Source organism: Prionailurus bengalensis, chromosome A1 (assembly GCF_016509475.1).
Source record: "Prionailurus bengalensis isolate Pbe53 chromosome A1, Fcat_Pben_1.1_paternal_pri, whole genome shotgun sequence".
Classification (NCBI taxonomy): Eukaryota; Metazoa; Chordata; class Mammalia; order Carnivora; family Felidae; genus Prionailurus; species Prionailurus bengalensis.
Window position 1 is genome coordinate 37,225,915 of NC_057343.1, and position 16,706 is coordinate 37,242,620.

Genomic DNA, 16,706 nt, shown 5'->3' on the forward strand with positions numbered 1-16,706 from the left:
AAACTTGACTTTTTGCACACCTGGTCTGGCTACTGAGATTCATTAACACACACATTAAAGCTTAATTATCCCTTTCCCATGTACTCACTCCTTAGTGAGCTTTCTAAAGATTTAACTATTTACAGCCCTCCCAAACCACAATTAGAGTTACAACAAATACCTAAGTTTTACCAATTCTTTTTGATTCAAATCCATCTACATGTAGTAAATCCAATAGGATATTTGTATTCTTTTCGTTATGTGTAGGAGAATCAGTAAATTAGAGCAGTAAGCAGCTGTAAATTCAATAATCACTTTTAAGAAAGAGAATAATTTAACAATTATGGGCATATATAAGAGAAAACACAAAATCTACACTTAAAAATTATGTGAATAAATGATGAAATTTAAATTGATCTGAATATGTTGTATGAGATGCTTAATGTTGGAATGTACAATTGTATTTACATACAAATGAAATATATATTTAAGTATATTAAAATAAAGTACCAAAATGTTTTCCAGAAATCAGAAATGCAGATGAGTGAAATTATATCAATAAATTCCAATAAAATTGCTCCTGAGTTTATTTATTTACTATTTACTATTTCCAAAGTGATTTCCTGATTAATCCATCATGTTAGTAAATCCATAATGTTAGTAAATCTATAAATTGATATTTTACTCTCTTGCTTTCATCAGAAATTTACATAATTTAAATTATAAGGTTAAAGTTCCAATAAGTATTCTTCTAAGTACCAAAAGGAAAAACAAAAGTCAAAATTAAGTGAACTGACTAAATGTTTTCTAATGTACTGAAAGTTGATTTCCACTGGACACAATTTTCTTCCCTCTTATTTTTTTTACATGTTAACCCTTTAATCTTAGTGTTTCTTCCCATTAGAGAAGACCATCCGTCTCTTAGAGCAACATGCTTCAATTAACCTAAATATATCCAAAGCAGGAAAATTAAATTGTTCATGGAATACAGTCACTGATTTTAGTTTTCAGTATGTACATTTCTATTTTTATATTTGATTTAAATTTGGCCTATTGTCCTTGTCTTTTTCCATCCCCTCTTACTCTCCTATTCAATTCTTGGTAGAGAGAAAAAAAGCCTTTTTCTTTTCTTTTCTTTTCTTTTCTTTTCTTTTCTTTTCTTTTCTTTTCTTTTCTTTCTGTTTTTTCCTATAGTAGACCTCTGCTTAAAAGGCAGGGAAAAGGTTATACTACTATCTTTTCATGCCGAATGTCCTCGGTTAGTGCATTGGCTTAATAAAGAGTGTTTATCTTCATGTGTAGCTTTTTTTACACAATAAGTTGTTATTAAACTTATGTATAAGTTGAATTTTTAAGCTTAAACCATGTTTTAAATATGTGTAGGAATGGCTGTATGTAAATTGCCATCTAGTCTGTAAGTAATGTTTCCATTTGGTCTTGGTCTCTTCTGTCTTGGCCAAGGAACAAAGCTATACCTTCACTCTTTCATTCCTTTATCCTCTGTTACTGCGTTTGCACAGCCTGTTTGAAGAAAAATATTAAAAAAAAAACTGGTTGTGCATCAGTGATCCCCCTATTTAAAAGGTTTATTTATGCCTTTGTTTCTGCTTATTGTGGGTATCTAAGAGAGAACTAAAAATGATTGGATTGTCCCATTGAGAATTCACTTATTGTCTTAGAAATAGAGTATGAATTTTGTAGAATAAATGGGAAGATATAGGAAGGAAATTAATATTATATGAGGTCTTCATCGAATAATAGTCAACCTTCTGCAGGAAAATGTTACTATAATTCACATTACAGGCGAAGAAATAGGTTTAGAGAAATCTGGGATTTGGCCAAGATAGTGCAGTGTGAGGTCTGATTTCTAAATCCGTTGATGTTTCCTTACAATAAGCTGCTTCCAATAATGATAACAGCTCACATTTTTTAAGCACTTACCTTGTGCCAGAAATTCTTCTAAGTGTTTTAAAAGTGTCATTGCTCTCCAGCCATGCCTGTGGTTGAATAATTTGGGTTTATGATTCATTGTAAGGAGGAAGAGCCCACATCGTGGGGAACAATGAGGCATCTCAGTGGGAAACTATTAAAAAGATTTACAGGGTTTGGGCTGACTGTCCTGATATTGGTGGTTTTCAAGAAGATTTAAGGAAGCAGAGCTTGGCTCCAGATTGGATGTAGTCAGGAAGTAGGGTAGTGCCATGATGGGTTATGCAAATCTTATCTAGATGGAGGGAAAGCTGGAATGAGGCCAGGGCTAGAATTGTTAAAGGAGTCACTCATTTGGCAGGATAGGGGGCTGTTTGGGTCATTTTTGTCATTTGGACAATGTTCAAGTTTTCATCTATATTTAGGCATGATTATATTTAGGCATGATTAGTGGCCTTATTTTAGTCTTGAACCATCATGGTCATATAGTCATATGTGGCCTTTTATGATGTTGATGTTCTATAGAATTGTTTATGTTCAACAGGAAAAAACCAAGGCCTGGTTGGCAGTACAGAGCAGTTCTCAGATGTCAGAGGCCACTTTTCTCATTCTTAGCCCCTCTTTCGGCCAAGAGCAGATGAAATCAGGCCACAGGACCTTCATCCATGCCATCCAGATTCCCACCATTGTTAAGATGTTATTGATCAGGGGTTTCTTTGGAGAATGTAGTCTGTCGTTGGACTGGAGACAGTCTCGCTTCCTTCTTTTGTTGCAGGGTGAATTTTGAGGGGGCAGTGGCTGCTCAGGTGCATTTAAGACCCCGAACAGGATCCATCAGCTGGATGTAAAACAAGCAAAATGTATTGCAGAAACAAAATGATTAGTCCTTGAAACAAGTTTTAAAGTCAGGAGTCTAGATGATAAAACTCAGGCGGGGTATACTGCTGGTTCTGAAAAGAGTTACTGTAGCTTTATTTATTGTATTAAGATATTGAGGGGGGAAAACCCATTAATATATATAAGTAGGTGTTAAATAAATTATAGTACATTAATAAAATGCAACACCTTTCATCCTGTTAAAAATGGTATTATGGATAAATATGCATTAGCATTGATAGATGTTTATGATGTGTGTTTAAGTGAAAACTTCAAGTTACTAAGCAGAATATTGCCATTACTATATATGCATAGAAAAATGTGTGGAAATAAGTTTATGAGAGTGTTAATAATAGTTATCTCTAAGAGATGTTTGTGAGGGATTTTGTTTATTTTGTTTATTGGTTAAGTTTGTCTTTTGACATTTTTCTATAGTCCAACTGTATTGATTTTGTCATGAGTAAAAAAAAGATAAATATTTCTTTGCATGGTAGAATCATGCTTGATTTCTAATTCTATTTTTGTGCATTTTGTGACTTTAAGATACCTTAAAATAAACTATTATCAATATCATTAACTACAAATAAGAATACAAAAATAAATTAACATTTTTTAAAAGTCCCTATTTATGTAAGAATTTGAAATTATAATAGTAAGTTTAGGAATGCCTTCAAATTCAAATGCCAAGTGGTCTATATAGCGCAGTGAGTTTATTTTATTTTAGCTTTTATTAAGTTTTAGTATCTGGCTGGGTCTGATTCTGATTACTGTTCATTTTCAACTGATTTGGGGAGGGGAAAAGGCTATTCTGTTTTTTTTTAATTACTAGTTAAAATAATAATATTTTGAATTGTAATTAAAATCACAATATTTGTTGCTGCTACAATTGGGTGATTCTGTTATCTGAAAATAATATGAAAAATTTCTCCTCCTTTTTTATATATAAAGCTCTTTCTTAGTAATTGCTTTCTAAATTTTAATAATTTTGAATAATGAAAGTGATAGAATTGTCGACCTATTCATGACCTCCATTGAAAATTTAGCTTGCCACGATTTAATAAATACCAGCAGAAGACAGGAGATTCCTGGGTAGGTGACAAAGACAATGTATCACTTACAACGATAGTAGCAGCCAGATAACACTATGGTGTCGCTTCTTTAAGCCCCGCTTTCCACAGGGCAACGAGATGAGGCCCAAGTGATGCCTGTGCGTGCAGTGGAGTGTTTTACAGAACCTTGAGTTTAGGAAGCCTGATTTGAGAGAGAGGCCTTCCATATGACACCATGTAAGTACAACTGCTCCAGTGGAGAACTTATTTCTATCATTTTGGATAGTAAATAAATCTCTTCCAGTAGATTGTGTCTATCTTCGAAAGCTGCTTGCGGGACAAACATATTCGAAAAGGTTGTCCAGAGTAAGTTAGATATCGCAGAACAATTGCAACTTTGCCCACTGATTATAAAGATCACTTTGCATGGTTTCAGCATGCATGATCTTTTTTATGGTCTTGCACTACCACAAAAAGTGAGGACTATGTTCACACACACACACACACACACACACACATTACACAAAGAATAAATCTGAAAATTTAAATCAAGTTTTAAAATATGGCTGAAGATCTCTCTGTATTTTTTATTTTAGGTGACATTAGTGTTTACTGGCAGTTTTTTATATTGTACTTCCCCATTCTTGAGCTCATAATTTGCTTCATCTCATATTTACATGCTGTGCAATCTTCAAGTCGAAATTTCATTAATGACATTTAGCTTTTTCTTGTTTTCCCTATTCTTTAAAAAAAAATTTTAACATTTATTTATTTTTGAGAGAGAAAGAGAGACCGAGCATGAGCGGGGGAGGGGCAAAGAGAGAGAGAGGGAGACAGAGAATCTGAAACAGGCTTCAGGCTCTGAGCTGTCAGCACAGAGCCTGACGCAGGGGTCAAACTCAGGAACGGCAAGATCATGACCTAGGCCAAAGTCGACTGAGCCACCTAGGCCCCCTTTGTATTGCCTATTCCTAAATGACATAGAGTAAGTTTGTATTTCTTTCGTTCATGTAATAAACTTGGCGACGTATATAGTTTTGTGATGTCAACTTACCCTATAACTGCCAGTAGAATTACACTTTGCACTTTGAAAGTCTGGGACAAGCTTGGCTTTAGCATCTTTTATAGAATATGAAATCATGGAATTCTGTGCTTTTCAAGGAAATGCACTATTACCATTGAAGACACATGATTATGTGTCCCAGGCATTATGTAAGCCTAAAGCACAAACATAGCACTGCTCATCTTTCCTAAATGTTAATATTACATACAAATTTTTTTTTGAAAAAGGAAGCACTCTGTTCTTAATATTAAAACAGTCACACATATGTTAAAACTCAGGATAGAAAAACTTCATGAAATTTTATGATAAAATAAGAAAAGTAACCGGGGCGCCTGGGTGGCGCAGTTGGTTAAGCATCCGACTTCAGCCAGGTCACGATCTCGCGGTCCGTGAGTTCGAGCCCCGTGTCAGGCTCTGGGCTGATGGCTCGGAGCCTGGAGCCTGTTTCCGATTCTGTGTCTCCCTCTCTCTCTGCCCCTCCCCCGTTCATGCTCTGTCTCTCTCTGTCCCAAAAATAAACAAAAAAAAGTTGAAAAAAAAAATAAGAAAAGTAATTTGAAGATTCATATGTGTGCCAAATAATCTATCCTACATTCTTTAAATTCACTGGAGATATTATTCCCTTTCCATTGTCGTTAATGATATTCTGTTAAATATACTTAAGAATTACATAGAGAAATTCTGTATTCCAGTTACCAGATTTGTTTCTTTTACTTTCCACGTCTTCATTACAATTTTTGGAATTGCATTTCTCAGAGTTTATAATATCACTGTCAGTCTTCTTGTACTACCAAGCTGGTTAAGCTAAGGAAAAGTCTGGGCAAAAGGGTTGAGAGGATTAGTAAACCAAGCAAGGCAGAGCTACATCGGAATTGAGGATTTTTCATATTGCATTGGCTATTGGAAGGTATTGGTGATTTTGGAGGTATACAAAATTTCCCTAACTCTACATACATATCCATGCGTGCACATATCTTCATTCACATACATTTTCAAACCCAACTGGGATACGATCTAATACTTATTAGGTGCTTACTCTGTATCTGGCATTCTTCTGAGAATACATTTATTCATTTATTTACTCCAGCATATGTACAAATTTGTCCTCTATTTATCTTAAATATATTTTTAGCATTTCATCTATCATGAAATACTCCTTTATATTATTGTTTTAGTCGCATAATATTCCATGTATTGGAATATTTTTAACAGTTTCTCTGTCCTTGCATTTTTAGGTTCTTTCCAGCTTTTAATTATTATAAATATCATTCAGTATTTATAATATTAGCATCATATATAAATATTGCTGCTCACCTCTGCCTTTTTCCTTAATGAAAATTATTAGAAGTGAATTACTGAGTCAATATATGTGATTATTTTTAATGCTAATGATGTGCTTTTTCTTCAAGGAAGTAGTACCAATTTACACCTGAAAATATTTTATTGGACTTATTTTTTTCTAGGCCCTTAGTAACAGTATTCTAGCCCTTTACACATCTTTGCTTATTTCAAAATCTAATATACTCGAGATACTGGGTTAAGTTCTCATAAGAGGCAACCAGCTCTTCTTAAGCCCAGAAGAGTAAGTCTGATATATCACATAGGCACACAACTCCGGATATGGCTGAAGGGAGTGGGGCTGTGAGGCAAGCTCAACACAAGTTGTATTAATCAGATTTTCTATTAGTAAGTGAAACTGAGACATGAAAACTGGGTGACTTACCTGGAAAATCTAAGCCAGATACCATTACAGCCCAAGAATTAATGTTACCATTTTATGAAAGTCATAATTAGCCATTTTATGAAAGCCATAATTAGCCACTGCAGTAAGGTGAGTGGAGAAGTGGATCTTCAGAAAACAATGAAGTACATATACTTAGAGAAAGAGCAAAAGAGAATGTGAGGTTCCAGCAGGATAAAGAAAGACAAAGGGAGTGACAGATTGATGTTTTACTACTTACCGGATCCTGGATATTCTTCCTAATAATGGGTTCCCTGAAATTATTCTGTATCCTTTATTTTTTATTTTTTGCTTGCCACAAGTGTACCTACCATCGATCACTCTACCACACTATTATAATATCATTGACTATATTCCCCATGCTGTACCTTTTTATTCTCATGACTTATTCATTCCATAACTGGAGGCCTGTATCTCCTACTTCCCGTCACCCATTTTGAGCACCCCCCACCCCAATCCCCCCTGACAACAACCAGTTTGTTCTCTGTATTTACAGGTTTGGTTTTGCTTTTGTTTGTTTATCCATTTGTTTTGTTTTAGATCCCATATATGATTGAAATGATATGGTATTTTTCTTTCTCAGTCTGAATTATTTCACATAGCATAATACTCTCTAGGTCCATCCATGTTGTCTCAAATGGCACAATCTCATCCTTTTTTATGGCTGCATAATATTCTGGTGTGTGTGTGTGTGTGTGTGTGTGTGTGTGTGTATCACATCTTCCTTATCTATTTGTCTATCAGTGGACACTTAGGTTGCTTCCATATCTTGGCTATTGTAAATAATTATTCAATAAATATGCAAAAAATAATTATGTACCTAACTATGCATATATCTTTTCAAATCAGTGTTTCTGTTTTCTTTCAGCAAATATTCAGTAGTAGAATTGATGGATCATATGGTATTTGTATTTTTACTTTTTTTAGGGAACCTCTATACTATTTTCCACAGTACCTGTACCGATTTAAATTCCCACCAACAGTGTGTGAGGGGTCCTTTTACTCCACATTCTCACGAACTTTTATTTCCTCTCTTTTTGATTTTAGCCATTCTAGCAAGTGTGAGGTGATATCTCATAATGGCTTTGATTTTCATTTTCCTGATGCTTAATAATGTTGGGCATCTTTGCATGTGTCTGTTGGCCATTTATACATCTTTAGAAAAATGTCTATTGAGGTTCTTTGTCCACTTTTAAAATCAGATTGTTTATTTTTTGGTGTTGAGTTGTAAGTTCTTTATATATTTTGGATATTAACCCCTTGTCAGATATATCATTTGCAAATATCTTCTCCCATGCAGTAGGTTGCCTTTTGTTTTGTTGACAGTTTCCCTTGTGCAAAAGTTTTTTTGTTGTTTTGTTTTGTTTTGTTTTTTATTGTGATGTAGTCCCAATAGTTTCCTTTTGCTTTTATTTTCCTTACCCAGGAGTCATATTTTAAAAATGTTTCAATGGCTGATATCAAGGAAATTACTGCCTGTATTCTCTTCTCGGATTTTTATGGTTTCAGGTCTCACATTTGGGTCTTTAACCCATTTTGAATTTAGCTTTGTATGTGGTACAAGAAAGTGGACCAGTTTCATTCTTTTGAACATAGCAGTTCAGTTTTCCCAGGACCATTTCTTGAAGAGACTGTCTTATCCTCATTGTATATTCTTGCCTCCATTATCATAGATTAATTGACTCTATACGTGTGGGTTTATTTCTGGGCTCTCTTTTCTGTTTCACTGATTTATGTACCATACTTTGTTGATTACAACAACATTGTAATATATCTTGAAATCTGGCATTGTGATATCTCCATCTTTCTTTCTCTTTCTCAAAATTGCTTTGGCTGTCTAGAGTCTTTCATTGTTCTGTTGTAGTATTTGTTCTAGCTCTGAAAAATACTATTGGTCTTTTTATAGAGATTGCATTAAATCTGTAGATTGCTTTGGGTAGTATGGACATTTTAACAATATTAATTCTTCCAATCAACGAACATGGAATTTCTTTCCATTTGTGCCATCTTCACTTTCTTTCACCAGTGTTTTCTAGTTTGCATAGTGTAGGTCTTTCATCTCTTTGAGTAAGCTTATTCCAAGGTATTTTATTCTTTCTGGTACAATAGTAAATGGAATCGTTTTCTTAATTTCTCTTTCTGTTACTTTGTTATTAGTGTATAGAAATGCTACTATTGTATTAATTTTATATACTACAATTTAACTGCATTAATTCATTCTAATAGTTTTTGGTGGAGTCTTCAAGGTTTTCTATGTACACTATCATGTCATCTGAAAATAGTAGTAGTTCATTGTTTTCCTTACCAATATGGATGCCTTTTCTTTATTATTCTTGCCTGATTCCTATGGCAGGGACATCCAGTACTATGTTGAATACAAGTGACAGGAATGGACATTCTTTCTTTTTTTTTTTTTTCAATATATGAAGTTTATTGTCAAATTGGTTTCCATACAACTCCCAGTGCTCATCCCAAAAGGTGCCCTCCTCAATACCCATCACCCACCCTCCCCTCCCTCCCACCCCCCATCAACCCTCAGTTTGTTCTCAGTTTTTAAGAGTCTCTTATGCTTTGGCTCTCTCCCACTCTAACCTCTTTTTTTTTCCTTCCCCTCCCCCATGGGTTTCTGTTGAGTTTCTCAGGATCCACATAAGAGTGCAAACATATGGTATCTGTCTTTCTCTTTATGGCGTATTTCACTTAGCATAACACTCTCCAGTTCTATGCACATTGCTACAAAGGGCCATATTTCATTCCTTCTCATTGCCACATAGTACTCCATTGTCTATATAAACCACAGTTTTTTTATCCATTCATCAGTTGATGGACATTTAGGCTCTTTCCATAATTTGGCTATTGTTGAAAGTGCTGCTATAAACATTGGGGTACAAGTAAGTGCCCCTATGCATCAGTACTCCTGTATCCCTTGGGTAAATTCCTAGCAGTGCCATTGCTGGGTCATAGGGTAGGTCTATTTTTAATTTTTTGAGGAACCTCCACACTGTTTTCCAGAGTGGCTGCACCAGTTTGCATTCCCACCAACAGTGCAAGAGGGTTCCTGTTTCTCCACATCCTCTCCAGCATCTATAGTCTCCTGATTTGTTCATTTTGGCCACTCTGACTGGCGTGAGGTGATATCTGAGTGTGGTTTTGATTTGTATTTCCCTGATGAGGAGCGATGTTGAGCATCTTTTCATGTGCCTGTTGGCCATCCGGATGTCTTCTTTAGAGAAGTGTCTATTCATGTTTTCTGCCCATTTCTTCACTGGGTTATTTGTTTTTCGGGTATGGAGTTTGGTGAGCTCTTTATAAATTTTGGATACTAGCCCTTTGTCTGATATGTCATTTGCAAATATCTTTTCCCAAGAATGGACATTCTTGTCTTGCTCCTGATCTAGGAGGGAAAGTTTTTGGTTTTTCAACATTGAATATGATGTCAGCTTTGGATGTTTCAGAAGTGGCCTTTATTTACGTATTTAAAAAAAAAATTTAATGTTTATTTATTTTTGAGAGAGACAGAGACAGAATGTGAGTGGGTTAGGGGCAGAGAGAGGGGGAGACACAGAAGCAGAAGCAGGCTCCAGGCTCTGAGTTGTCAGCACAGAGCCCGACACGGGGCTCGAACTCACAAGCTGTGAGATCATGACCTGAGCCGAAGTCAGACGCTCAACCGACTGAGCCACCCAGGCTCCCCCAGAAGTGGCCTTTATTATGTTGAGGTATGTTCCCTCTAAATCCACTTTGTTGAGAGTTTTTATGTGAATGGATGTTGAATCTTCTTAAATGCTTTTTCTGCATTCATTGAGATGATCATATGAGTTTTATCCTTTGTTTTGTTGTTGTGATGTATCATATTGATGATTTGCAAATGTTGAACCATCTTTGCATCCCTAGAATAAATCTTACTTGATCATGATAAATGATCCCCTTAATGTATTATTGAATGTGAGTTGCTAATATTTTGTTTAGTATTTTTGTATCTATATTCATCAAGGATGTTGACCAGTAATTTTCTTTTTTTCTGTGGTGTCTTTGTCTGGTTTGGGTATTGGGTAAGGCTGGCCTTAAAGAATGTATTTGGCAGTTTTCCTTTCTCTTCTGGTTTTTTTTTTTTTTTTTGAATACTTTGAGTAGAATAGGTATTAGTTTATCTTTACATGTTTGATAGAATTCACCTGTAAATTTGTCAGATCCTGGACTTATATTTTTGGTAGTTTTGATTACTGATTTAGTTTCATTCTTAGTAATCATCTGTTCAGATTTTCTATTTCTTCCTAGTTTAGTTTTAGGAGTTATCTGTTTCTAGGAATTTATCTATTTTTTCTATATTGTCCTATTTGTTGACATATAACTTTTTTTGTAGTATTCTCTTATAATTCTTTGTATTTCTGTGGTGCCAGTTGTTACTTCTCTTTCATTTCTGATTTTATTTATTTTAATTTTCTTTCTTTCTTTCTTTCTTTCTTTCTTTCTTTCTTTCTTTCCTTGATGAGTCTGGCTAAGGATTTATCAATTTTATATTTTCAAAGAACAAGCTCTTGGGGCACCTGGGTGGCTCTGTTGGTCGAGCATCCAACTCTTGATTTCAGCTCAAGTCATGATCCTAGGGTTATGGGATTCAGCCCTGTGTCAAGCTTCATGCTGAGAATGGAGCCTGCTTGAGATATTCTCTCTCTCTCTCTCTCTCTCTCTCTCCCTCCCTCCCTCCCTCCCTCCCACCCTCCCTCCCTCTCCCTCTGCCCCTTTCTCCTGCTCATGCTTACTTTCTCTCTAAAATTAGAAAAAGAAAAAGAATAAGCTTTGGTTTGATTGTTTTTTTCTATTTTTTTTAAAGCTCCATGTCATGTATTTCTGCTCTGATATTTATTATCTCCTTCCTTCTACTCACCTTAGGTTTTGTTTGTTCTTCTTTTTGTAGTTCCTTAGGTATAAGATCAAATTGTTTACTTGAGCTTTTTCCTATTTCTTGGGGTAGGCCTGTGTCACTGTATCCTTTTTGGTTGAGCCTATGAACAACCTGTTTTTTAACATTTGCCCTAGTGATATTCTTTAAGACATATTTATTAACAGAGAAAGTAAGGAGGCAATCAAACATTATTTGGCCCTAAATCTCTAATCAATATTTTCAGCCATCATCTTACTTATGTGAGATAATACAACCTTTTCTGAGCAATCTAGGATTTCCTAGGCTCTAGATGAATATATAAGAGTTGCTGTGACCTCCATTCCAGAGTAACAGAAGGATCTAGCTAGCATCCCTTGTGGGAAAAGTGATGTTGCTGAAATGCTATGGATGGACTGTTAGAGAAAGAGGTCAGGGCTATGCTGTTCGGATATCTTTGAAAGATACCTTTTTGAAAGAAAGGACTATGATGAGGAGGCATGGTGTTCTCTCCTGAGCATGAAGCTGGCTTCAAGTTGCTTCCACAATTGCCTCTTGCCATTGATGATCATTCTTTTCCCCCTTTGGGGAAGTAAGAGGGAGATGATACAGTCTGAGTGGTTTCTGTTGAAAAAAAGAAAGAATGGAAAGATGAGCTACCTAATATTAATTAGGAAATTGCCATGGTAACAGAAATAGAAGTGTGGGTTGTCTTGAGCCTATCAGTGGGTCAGTTTCTGGAGATAACAATGATGATAAAATGTTTTGGAGACATTCAGGTTTTGTTGATCATTGCAAAAAACATAGGATGTCCAGGAGCCTAAGTTCTGTTTTTTTGTTCTGTATATTTGTATATATTTTAGTAAGTCAGTTAACTTTCTTATAAATTATTTTCTTCCTTTAGTTAGGATAAAAATATCTGATCTCCCTATCTCACAAATTCATTTATTGGAAAAAGAAAATAAAGGATCTAAAAATGTTCTAAAAGCTTAAAGCATTATTGTCAATGATATACTGTATAAGGGAGAGACCATGTTGTTAAAATTTGGCCACTGTTACTAGATGGTCACATTAACACTGAAGTTCACAGTAAGTCCTACGCAGTTCATTCCGAAAAGGTTAGGAGAATACTGATGAATGCTTATTGTTGAGCTTGGAAGTTAATAACACACTAAAACCTACTATTAATACTCTGAAGACTGCAAAAATGTATACTTGGCAATAGGTTTTGCCAGTTGACACTCAGTTATTTTCAGCTGGCTGAACATGGCTAAATTTTTAATTTTGTATTTTTTATATTAAAAACCTTTTTGAACGTTTTAATCAAGATCATAGTTAGTCTTTTATTTCAGCTAGTCTAATTAGCTAATGGAGCATGCTCTAGCAGGTAGGCTGAAATGATCAGATAACATAATAATAAGAAGGTCAAAATATATTTCCTAGCAATCATTCCATCAGATATTTTAGTCCTCACCAGATACTTTTAGACATTCATGTCTGAATGTCTATTTTAGATTAATAATCACTTCATTTTTATGTTATCTTGACATTAAACAGACTCTTTATTTTTGAAGATGATTTACATTATGTCTTGATGACAGTGTAACTAGTTCAAGGTATGTTAGTGTTATTCTGCTCATACAGTTGCTATAAAATATAATTTAATATCATGATCCTGTATTGAATTAGTGTATATTTTGATTCATAAAATAATTCTAAGAACAATTATGTGAAAGTGAAAAGGTTTAATTTTTCAAGGATTGTATTACTCAGAAATACTAATGAACATGGCTATTAGCCAAATTCTTGCTTCAATTCTTGCTTCACCTGTATAGCAGTATTAAATCATAGAAATCTCAAATAATATTTGTAGCAATAAGCATGTAAGTAATTAGTTTTATCCATTGTAAATTTCATTTTGCTAATAAAAATCATTTAAATCGTTTATCTGTGTGGAGTCCTTTCTTCCTTTTTTCTTTTTTAATTTTTTTTAGGCCTTTGTTTTTTTCTATGGCATTAAAGGTACAAGTGGCAACACTATTGAACCCACAGAGAACTGTGGTCACACCCACACCTGCTGTGGAGCATCTACTGAGAAACTGAAGTGTCATGACACGTAGGTGGCCAGGCCCCACCCAGGTCAAAGTCTTACTTTGCATAAGGAGGGAACCTTCTTGTAGGTAATATGAAGATGCTGAGTCATGGGCTGGGTAGTGGTTGCCTGTTCAATTTACCTTCAGAGTACAACCTGAATTTTCAGGTAATCTGCCCCATGGGGGGGGGCGCGTTGGCAAGGATGGACTGGTGCTGGAATGGGACATCATGCACAGTTCCCACTGGTTCACATTGCCCTCCACCTCCACAATACCTGAGTTCTGGGTGCTAAGGCCACCTTGTTGGTTTTGGGCTTCTGGTGGATGAAGCCACATTCTTTATGCATGGTTTATGTGTCAGGGTGGAAAATGTTAAACCAGAAGTTCTACATGGGCTTGCCCATATGCAAGATGTTCACCTCTTCTAGTTACTAGAAGGGTTGTAGCATCAGGTAAGTCCTGGTGGATCTGACAGCCAGATACCCAGCACCCAGGACAGTGGCTCCACCACTAGGTTGATCTTGGGGAGCTCCCAGCTGGCAGCAGTAGGCTGCTTAGGTAGGGTACTCGCTTAAGAAACTGCGGCTTCTCCTGAAGCTTGTGCACCTAGCTGTTGGACTGGCTGACCCTCTGTCACAGGGTCTTCAGCTCATAGTTCTCCACCTGCTTCTTCAGGAAGCTTGCCTGGCTCTTGTTCTGCTGAGAGAAGCAGGAAGAATACATACAGCAAGTTGATGAGTTGGCAGGCCCCAACACTAACAGGGTGATCTTGGTGGTCGACATGGGGCTGGCCATTGCTGTGCTCAGTCTGCACAGTTACCATGAATGGTTTCAGCGTGACATCTGTCAGAGGGGTAGAGGGGCTCTTGGATGGTTTCTGAGACATTGCTTTGAGCACCAACCTCAGGTTTTCTGGGAAAAGCTCTTCTTGTACCCCAGGATAGTCCTGCAACAGCCAGGCTAGTGCTGCTGAAGCCAGTCTCCTTGTCTTTCAGTTGGCAGGCTCTGAGTGTACTTGGAGGAGAGACTGTAAGAATGAAGAGAGCCAATAAATTTGTATGCCCCAGATGCTGTAGGGGGGTAAAGTCGCCCATAGAAGGGGGTGGTGTTTTCACTGCCAACATCTACAGAATATGTGTTTGCTTCTCCTTGGCTTCCTGACCCTGTGGGGGCCAATCTCCTAGAGTTCCTTTCAGAAACTGTTGTGCCTGCTTCTGACTAGTGACTCCCTGGGCTACCCTGGATGCAATGTCTAGTCTCTTCCCCTTAACGTACATTGTTTCAAATGTCTTTTCATATAATCTCCCACTACATTTTATTGTTGTTATATGTTTCTAATATAATGTTTCTAATGTTTCATTTTGAAAAACTTAAAAATTTTTTTCTAAAAGTACAATTAATTTTGCATAAAGTACCTAGATTCTTTTCTGTAGAGCTCTTATAAAGATACTTTTATTATATATAATTAATATCAAAATTATAGTCATTCCCTATTACACTTTTAAAGAATATCATCCATAATACAAAAAAAAGTAAGACTTAATTCTACAGTTAAAATCCTTAGTTTAGTGGGAGGAAGGCTGCATCTTGCCATGAAATTCAATAGATGTGGAATAAAAGAATAAGACAAAACTAATTATCAATGATAGTGAAAATATTTTAATTGGAAAATGTCATAAAGTCGTGCAAATTTCAGTGCTCTCCTCCCTTGTCCACATCTAATGAAAAATCAGAAAATGAATCATGAAAACAACTAAAATATCATGCTAAATAATTTCAAAAGAAATTTTTTTTCTCAGTGACTTAGTAAAATTTTTATAATATTTGCATTTTAACTGACATATTAAGTTTTATTTTTTGGAATATTTAATGCCAAATAAAAAAATAAAACATTAACTAGGTTATTATAGGCTCTCTGGGAAGTTTCTTACATGCATTAGTGTAGGAGTTAGTTATTCAGAATGCAGTGGAAGCTCCATTGAAAATTTCTCCTCAGGGAAATTACCTTATAAGTTCTGTGATTTTATAAGATGGTTTTGGCCAGTGGTGAGAAGGATAGTTTGGTTGAGGAAGAATCTGAAGGGATGGAAACACATGAGAGGGCTTCAACACTCTAGCCAAAAATTATTAAGGCTTAAATCTTGTAGGGTGGTGGTGATGTAAATTGATAGTAGAGATAGTACAGAAGGCAATGTAAAAGGACTTGGCTACCAATTGATTTGGTAGAATAAACAATGAGATTGTTTTTTTCTCCCACAATATTAGAAGGATAAAGTATAAACCAAGATAAGTAACAGGCTTGAATGTGGATCAAGTGGGAGGAAATACTTATTTAGTTGGATAAAAATGGAATCAGAGGCATTGCCAGTGTGCAAAATAATAAATAAAAATATCTCAAGCCATGGCATTAAATAAATTAGGGATTGAATAGAGAGGAATAATAAGAAGACCTAATACTATCCAGAATTAGGACAAAATTAAAACAGCACGTAGACAGATTGCCAAGGGACGAACTCTACAGATTACAATGCCTTAGGAGGCAGAGAAAAAAGGATGGAAAATTGAGGAAAGATAAGGTGATTTGTTTAGAAGTAGGCTGAACTTAAAATGATTGTAGTGGATATTTGAAGATTTAGTGGGAAAATGTTGGTATGGCAACGTGGAGAGGAGATGATAACAGAAGAGGAGCAAGAGAAGTAGGTCACTTCCCTGAAGAGTTTGGAAGAGAAAATGTGGAAGCCCTTTAAGGTGTACTGCACTTTTTGCCACTCCCTTCTCTCCAGGTTGAGGTTAGCGTATGTTCCAGTAGAAAGGACAAAACTGTGAGGAGGAAACACTGACAGTCTGAGGAGTAGAATGTGGATACTCAGAGCACACAGAGTTCTCAGAAAGGACTTCCATAGCAAAGTGGCAGATTTGGGTTTAATCCTTTCAGATTTGTTACAGGTGGGTCACAAACAATAGAGAGGACAGAAGGGGAGAGGTGCTGCCTGTCTTCTTTTTGTAACTTCAAACATACTCTCCCTTGTCTGCATCCTCCCTGTTGGAGGAGGGCGGGGAGAGATAACATGTATGAATGGCCTCTGTGGGCTGT

General features: G+C 35.9%; 1 non-coding gene and 1 pseudogene across 1 annotated transcript; one reads left to right on the forward strand and one right to left on the reverse strand.

The window, feature by feature from the left end:
* Window positions 1-16,706, reverse strand: part of LOC122478035 — an 80,886-nt pseudogene that overhangs the window by 33,957 nt on the left and 30,223 nt on the right.
* LOC122496966 lies at window positions 11,932-12,141 on the forward strand. The gene has a single exon (XR_006301001.1). It is a non-coding gene; the product is annotated as a small nucleolar RNA U3 (small nucleolar RNA).